The sequence below is a fragment of the Scylla paramamosain genome, chromosome 12 (genome assembly GCF_035594125.1).
Source record: "Scylla paramamosain isolate STU-SP2022 chromosome 12, ASM3559412v1, whole genome shotgun sequence".
Classification (NCBI taxonomy): Eukaryota; Metazoa; Arthropoda; class Malacostraca; order Decapoda; family Portunidae; genus Scylla; species Scylla paramamosain.
The window spans coordinates 12,237,172-12,245,447 of record NC_087162.1 but is presented as its reverse complement, the minus strand read 5'-3'; the positions used below and the strand labels follow the sequence as shown (position 1 = coordinate 12,245,447).

The 8,276-nt window shown below is 43.8% G+C and overlaps 1 protein-coding gene across 2 annotated transcripts in view; it reads right to left on the bottom strand.

The window, feature by feature from the left end:
* The window catches only part of LOC135105682 (uncharacterized), a 94,003-nt gene that overhangs the window by 81,498 nt on the left and 4,229 nt on the right, over positions 1–8,276 (bottom strand). The gene's annotated exons all lie outside the window — the stretch shown is intronic.

Here is an 8,276-nt window from a genome sequence, read left to right as displayed (position 1 = left end):
TGACAGCACCGTGAGAATTATTTCCATGGACGCGGTAATGGAGAGGGAAGAGGAGGCTATCTTATTTACTTATTATTATTTTTAGGTTACGTAAATAGTTGCAGCAGTGTAAATTCTTCATTTGTCTTACAGTTGAAAAGTTGACAGCACCGTGAAAGTTGTTTGCATGGACGCGGTAAAGAAGTAGCAGGAAGTTATTGGATTGATTTATTTATAAATCTTGAATTACATAACCATTTGTAGCAATGCAAACTCTCAAACTGTCTAACAGTTGCAAGGTTAACAAGGCACAGGTGTAGCTAAGTGGAGGCAGGTTGGAAAATTTAATATTCTGGTCGAGGGGCTTAGATACATTAACAAGGAACAGGAGAACACCTAATCCAAACAAGTATTTACGTTTCCTAGCGTCCTCCTCCTCCTCCTCCTCCTCCTCCTCCTCCTCCTCCTCCTGAGATCCTTCAAAAATACAAATCCTTCCCTACCTCCAGGAGCAAGAATTACGTGTAGTGCCAAAATACAGCCAAATTCAATTTTTCCAGCCTTTTCTAAAATTAACTCTGAAAAATTGCTGCACACCTCGCGCATTTTCTGTGGAAATCTGGCAGCCGTACGATAATTCTTTCCTTGTCAATATCATTTTGATGTCCCTACCATCACAGAAAATACTGTTTTTCTATTCAGTGTTCTTATGTTTCATCTTGCCACCTTTTTTTCCATTTTTTTCCCCCTTTTTTCATATATATACAAAGACTGCGTCATCATACATATGGCAAGCTAGTAGAAGAGAGAGTTTGGAGCCTGTCCGAGCCGAGTCACAGGCTGTGTTGTAGCCGGAACGCTCCTCAAAGGGTGTCATGTACTGTGCTCTGTCATACCTGCCTACTTGTTTGAGCCACTTGTCCAGCCTTTTTCAAGGCTTCTTATACTCTAGCAGCATGGGATGTCCTTCCAAGGAGGTGCTGCATGGAAGGAGTGCTTCAAGGAATCTGACCGAAGCAAGAACTCATGACATGTCAGTCACGTCGTGAGCCGCCACCTCAAGCAGCAACCCACCGGCGTTCACCCTCACGCCCGTCTCAAGGGACGCATGCAAAGCCAAACCACAGCCTGCACTCCAAGTTCTGGTCAAAATGCAGTAAAACAAAGTTTGCAGGACAGAAGAGGGTGGACTTCATTGCAAAAGTTACGATCCTTGACCACAACTTTGGGTACCGAGACGCGTCTCTGCTGAGGCGCCTTGGGTCACGTACACCTGCGCACACTTTGACAGGTCTGGAATCTCAAGAGTGGTAAAGCAAAAGCTCACGTGAAAAGAAAGTGAAGAAGCAGGAAGCTCCCACAGACCATAAGCCAGGAGACTTCTAGCAGAACGTTCGCGCGCGCGCACACACACACACACACACACACACACACACACACACACACACACACACACACACACACACACACACACACACACACACACAGAGAGAGAGAGAGAGAGAGAGAGAGAGAGAGAGGTGCCAGTAAAAAGAATATTATGGTGACACTCTCCTTGCCATTCATAAATAAAGATGTTTTTATACCATAAAATTGATTAAAAATCATCATTTTGTACATTAACTGCATCTGAATACAAAAATGGCTATATCTCGAAACTGCAATTATTGTACTTCTGAGGAAAATGACTTCATTAGTTTTGAACATAATAAAAACAAGAACTGCTGGAAGACGAATGGATGGTAAACATTTTGCTGGCATGTTTTTTTTTTTTTTTATTGAATAAACAGCGCCGATATAATTTACTGAAGGAGTAAAGCAAGGGAAGAATTTGAGATTTTTTTTTTTTTTTTTTTTTTTTTAATAAGGAAAACTGTACCACCAATTTATAACTATGGGTTTAATGAGTAAATCTTCCCAACATCGTAGAAATAGAGTGAATACACGGGCCGCCATTTTCGCTTCTAGCATCTTCTCTTACACCAAAAAAAAAAAAAAAAAAAAAAAATATATATATATATATATATATATATATATATATATATATATATATATATATATATATATATATATATATATATATATATATATATGATTTTTCCTGCAAAAACTACTTCAGCTATTATGAATAAAAAAAATAAAAAAAAATAGATCTTATTACTTTTACTTAAATCATTAAATAAAAAGTACCTCAGAATAACTGGATTGATATGAATGTAGCCTCCACCAGCACTGGGCAGTGCCTCCCTTAAGGGTGTTTTACGGTTCCAGTGACAGACAAACATTTCTACATTGCTAACAGGAGAAATGTCCTTAAGAACCCGGCTAATCGTCTCTGTGGCCTTGGAAAATAATCGTGGTGAGAGCCAATTGTTTTTATTCATTTATTTTATTTGTTTGTTTCTAGTGACAAATTGACAAGATTCCTACATTATTAACAGGAAAGAACCCAGCTGATCGTCTCTATGGCCTTGAGAAATAGTCGTGGTGAGAGAGCCAAGCGTTAATGAATATTGACCATGGGTGGGTCTGCTGTGCCGTACTCTACTCACACCTAAAATTGTCGTTTCGTTTATGCACCGCAGCAGTTCCTCTCAAAATCCATGGCTTCGTGATGGTGATATCCTTTTCGTGGCTTCATTTCGTCTATATGATGATGTGCATCTAAAGAATGTCTATTGGTGTTGTTCTGTGTTTCATTCAGGAACGAGTTGAAACCAAGATTTAATCAGGTTTCGTTACAACCGCTATGCACCGAGATGAGGGACGGGTCTCGGTAGTACTGCATTACTTAACACTGAATTGTAACAGATGCTCAAATAGAATGTTAACACTGCAGCAATGTCAAGGTAAAACAGACGGCGGCATGCAACACTTTGCGTCAGGGACAACACAGGGAAGATCCAGCCCCGCGCCGGTGTCAGGATGTAAAGGCGATTCGCCGCACTTTGGTGACAGTCGCGGTCGGCGACTGTCACCAAAGTGCGGCTACTAATTTTCCTAGATAGGTAGGGCGTTAGTCTTGCGTCTTGTAGTAAGTCTGCACTACGCCGACTGCAGGGTTGGTGCGCCGGCAAAGTCCAAGTGTGTACCTTTTGCGCGCTACTGAGGCTCTGCTTTCTCATCACCACTATTTTCAAAGGCTACAGAAATTATTAGTCCGGCTCTCCTGACTGTTTCCTCTATTAATAACGCAGAAACTTTGTTAATCTGTCTTCAAAACCCGGATAGCTTCAAGTACAGTCTTTGGAGTGCAATGGAGGTGCGGCGTGATGTTTGAGAATACTGAGCTGAGCAACAAAATATCGTAACCACTGGTATGGAGAGACGATGAAGGAGATCAAGATGTCGAGTGGTGGTCTGCAATTCCTCACAAGCCACGGGGAAGACATGAGCAAAAACAGCACCAGTAGTTTTGTCGACGCTTATGTTTACTGTATGCTGTTTACGTACGATACAACCTGGTGTGGTGGAGTGCCTGCAGGGAGACACAGAGACACAAGGCTGCACGCTGCCTCACCTCTCCCCCCACGTACTAAATGACCGGCCATCAGTCTTCATGAAGGTGAATGAACGCCTCAGGCTCGGCGCTGTCTGGCCGCCGCGACCTGCCCATGCCCGACACACATCACTGAGTGCTTGGAAGTGGCGCCAAGCAGGGCGGGGCGGACACTTTCCCACGGGTTGCACGGGTGACCAGACACCAGCCGCCCACTTGTCCCACCAGTGAATATTGTCTAGCGGACTTCAGTTTGTTCTGCCTCGTGTTTCGTGGACCGGAATACAATATACTAAACAAGGTCGCGGGTTTGACGGTTGGTCTTCGCCGGCAGCACTGGGCCGCGGGGCTGGAGGCTGCCGGCATTTGCCTTAGTCACATTTTGAGCGGTGAAGCAGCTTGCACGTGTTGCCGCCGGCTTGCTGCTGCAGTGCTGTGTTCTCCTTGTTTGTTGTATTTACCTGTTTCTTTCCAGCATTTCTTGCTATCGCAGTACTTCTATTCAGAGTTGTTATGTGTATTGAATCCTTAGCTCGTGACTTCTAAAATACTGGATCACCTTACACGTTTCTGTCACGCGCTTAATAATCTTGTGCTCTGTGATTACCAGTACAGTTTCTTTTCCTCGCCTGGTGATGGTGGCGCCCTGCCCGAGATTATAAACAGCCCGTCAGCCACAGCGGTGAGGTAATACACTGCAACAATCCTTACTGGAGCGATGCTTTGCCTAAAGGAAGGAGAGAGAGAGAGAGAGAGAGAGAGAGAGAGAGAGAGAGAGAGAGAGAGAGAGAGAGAGAGAGAGAGAGAGAGAGAGAGAGAGAGAGAGAGAAAGTAGAATTGAAACAGCATTATGAAAAGTAGGAAACTAGGATAAATTCTTGTTGACAATATAAAATTTGAATAGATGAAAGAAATATTTAATTTTTGGTTAGTGAAGAAAAAAAAAAAAAGAAATGACAATCAGAAATGACAGAAAAAAATAATATAGACAGTTAGGAAGCGTCAAACCACAACAGGGAGCGGCGATCTGAAGGGAAGACTTTCGCGACACAGCGCATGCCACCTGAATGATGAATAATACTGGTACAATTAAGACAGTAAGGTAAACAATACACTCAAGACAACAAGGAAGAATGTTTCACTCCTTCCTTGTTATTTGGCACGTTTTTCTCTTAATTACCCAACTCACTGAGGCATTTCTTGTTGCTCTAGAACATAAGAACACAAGAACATAAGGGTTGCTGCAGGAAGCCACCAGGCCTACATGTGACACTCCCTGTATGAAACACACCTGCCTGTTTACACCTAAACTTGTGTAAACTTCTTTCAAAGCACTCTCATGACTCAGCACTGACAATCTAATTACTGAGGCCATTCCATTCATCCACCATTCTATTTGAGAACCAATTCCTTCCTATCTTTTTCTTAAACCTAAATTTTTCAAGCTTTAATTGGTTATTTTTTGTTCTATCCTGATTACTGATCCTGAGAATGTTGCTTGCATCCCTCTTGTTATGTCCCCTGTACCACTTGAATAATTCTGTCAGGCCCCCTCTTAACCTACGTCTCTCTAAGGAGTGTAAATTCAACAACTTCAATCTCGTTTCTACGTCCACCTCCAAGCATTATACTGACTAGAAACTACTAATCTATTCTTTTAATTCACCATTTTTTTTTCCTGTCGATACTTATCAAAAATGTAATGGCTTTTAGTGCTGTCAGGGGTTGGGTGTCGCAGTGAAAGTTAGTCACTATCGGGAGAGGGGAGGCGAGAGGGAACGGGCGAGCACCTACTCACCTTGAAGGCTGATCACACACTGGCTGTCACTTCGGCGGGTAGGACTTAAGGATGAATACGCTTACAGAGGGCAGGGTACCAGACACACCAGGCGGAACGTTAGCTGGATAAACACAAGTCAGCTCAGTGCAACGTTTTCACCTCTGTATTGTTAGCCCATTAAGTCATCGTCTTACATCCTCAAAATGGTGGAACTTGCCACTTAAATTCCAAAAGATACCGTCTGAAGTCCTCAAGATGCATCATAAAAGGCGGGTTCACCCCGGCTGCAGTGCTATGCTGGCTGTGCAATGCTATGGCCCGATGCTGGCGATGCAATGCTTGCCACATGAGTATTCACACTATGAATGATGCTATGCTGTCAGACAGTGCTTGCGTCAACTGTCACACCGCTCAATAGCTCAGTGCATCTGCAGCATCATAGGAGACACTGCTCTGTGGTCTCTTGAGGAGGAGGAACTACTGCTTCTAGCTGTAGCAAAGAAAAAGAAATTGATTGCATGTAATAAATCCAGCAAGACCAACGTACAATCACAGGTATTTCTGTAGTTCTTCTATAAGTTGCTCCATAGCAAATAGTGTGCACCTTTTCTTCCTAGGGGAGCAACAAGTAGTAATGACTGGAAGCTACACAGCTTTGCATCGGGTGCATCTCATAGCTAGTGTAGCATCACAGCCAGTGTGAACCTGCCTTTAAGATTGCATCCTACCAACAAACAAGGCTTTGCTAGATGAACTCCACTGACACTGCCAGTGGCAGTGACAGACTCTTCTTGACAAGAAGGAAGTCCTGAATGAGCTGGATGACTGAGCTGAAGACGTATCAGGTGGCCCGTACTGGGATCATCGTGATTGATTTTGCGTGGGAAAGATTGAAGAGACCAACTTCAAGGAACAAGGCCCTCTCCCCTGAGATGCAAGTGACCATCACTGTGGTACTTCACAACAGGCAAGATGCCAAGAGGGCAAGCCTACCGACTCCCAGAGGCAAACAGTACTCGTAGCAACACAGTATTCTGCCCTGTAGTCCCAGTCACCTTCAGCTTCCCTCTGCTGTCTGTAGATCTTCCCAGCCTCCAGGTTGCGGTGGTATAGCTGGTGTGTTTGGCTTTGGGAGTGATTGGTGCGTGGGCCAAGATCACCTTTCTCTCTCTGAGAGCGTAAACAACACATCGAGGAGCTCCTACTTTTAACACGAATTCTGCGGGATACAGAGGGTGCATGGCGCTACTAACTGGACCAAGAGGTGCGTGAAGGGCAGGGGTACAGTTGGTGCTCGACTCTGGTGAACGTGTCATTGGACTTAGTCTTATTTTTAAGCTAAAAAATTACCGGCCTAGTCAGCACCCCCCCTCGACCGATAAGCCATTTTCTGCGCATGCGCAGTAGCCCTTGACAACGAGTAGCGTCCATAGCAACCAACTACCACATCACCTCTGCCTGCCTATCTGCCACTGATTCTGTTTTACATCTGCAACAATTATCTTTATACCTGCCACCACTCATTGCACTCCTAACCTTATATTGAGCAACAAACATGGCTACAAGCATCTCACTATCCCACTCATCAGGGGAAGAACAACTTGAGCAGAACAAATCTTTGCCTTCCGAAAAGTTTCCAACTAAGGAGTTTCTTGATAAAAACTTCTACAAAGCTGACCTACAAAGGAAATGCAGAGACCTAGGAATTATCAATGTGAGGGTAAATAAGGACCAGCTTATTGAAATGATACTCAGAAATACACCTCCCTCCGATCAAACCTCAGATACATCACCACCAATACCTACACCAGCACCTACACCACCACCGCCACCTTCCCGCCCGTTGTCTGACGTCACGCCTCCACATGCTGCACCTCACGCGCCACACCGTGACTGCTCTGATGACCAGCAGCAATCATCCATAGAGGGTACACAGCTTCCCTATACTGCTGACAGACGTCACCCTACCAAAGATGACATGCAGTCAGGATCACGTAACGTCATAGAGAGACATTCTGTTGATGCCACGCAAGCAGTACCACGACAAGACGACATGCAACCACCCTCCTCACCCCCCGTGACCAGCTGTAACGCACAAGGAGTCATACTAGAAAACTTAGTAAAGGAGATTGCAACAATAAAATCTAAGCTACAAACAAAGGACAACGAAATTGAGCTACTGAATACTGAGATGAAGATGGCCTACACAGTAATTGAACTCCTCCAGCAACGAATAACCGAATTGGAACAGCAGAATAAGAATAACAAAATACAGCAAGAGACATCAGCAAATGTTACACGCCCTTCCAGTGAACTTGAGGAGGGAAACAACAATGCTGAACGCCTTACAACATCCAGAGAAGAGGAGAGGTATCTGCTGCTAGGAGACTGCAACCTGCAAGAAGCCTTTCCATCTGACCTAGAGGGATGTTCGATAAGGACCATCAGAGGAGCCAACGTGGATTTGTTGAGATGCTGGGTGTCGGAGAAACTGACCTGGACCCCGACAAGATGCTACATATATGCTGGTCTGTATGACATTAAGAACAATGATGATCCAATGAGTATTTTAGATAAGATTGCTGCACTTGTTACTGAACTTAAGGGAAAAAATGACAAAATGGAGGTATTTGTAAGTCAGCTCGCACCCTCAATATCTTCAGATGAATTTCAAGCCAGAATTGCAGATTTTAATGAACACCTCAACAAATGGGGTGAATCTAATGAAATTTTCATAATCAAAACTAATTTAGCTTTCAGATTTGGTACCGGTGAAGTTGATGATTTATGTTACAATCTGGCTAGAGATTCATCAGGATGTATTTTAAACAGACATGGCGTACTTAGATTGCTTCATACTTTTAGTAGACAATGTCCCTCTTTTAAACTATCTCCTAAATGGGACAGCATCAAAAGGAATACGGTTAGACAGCCTACTGCAAATAATCAAAGAGATAATGACATGCATTCCAGTGCTAACTACATAAATCCTGCAAAGAAATACTCTCATGCACATAA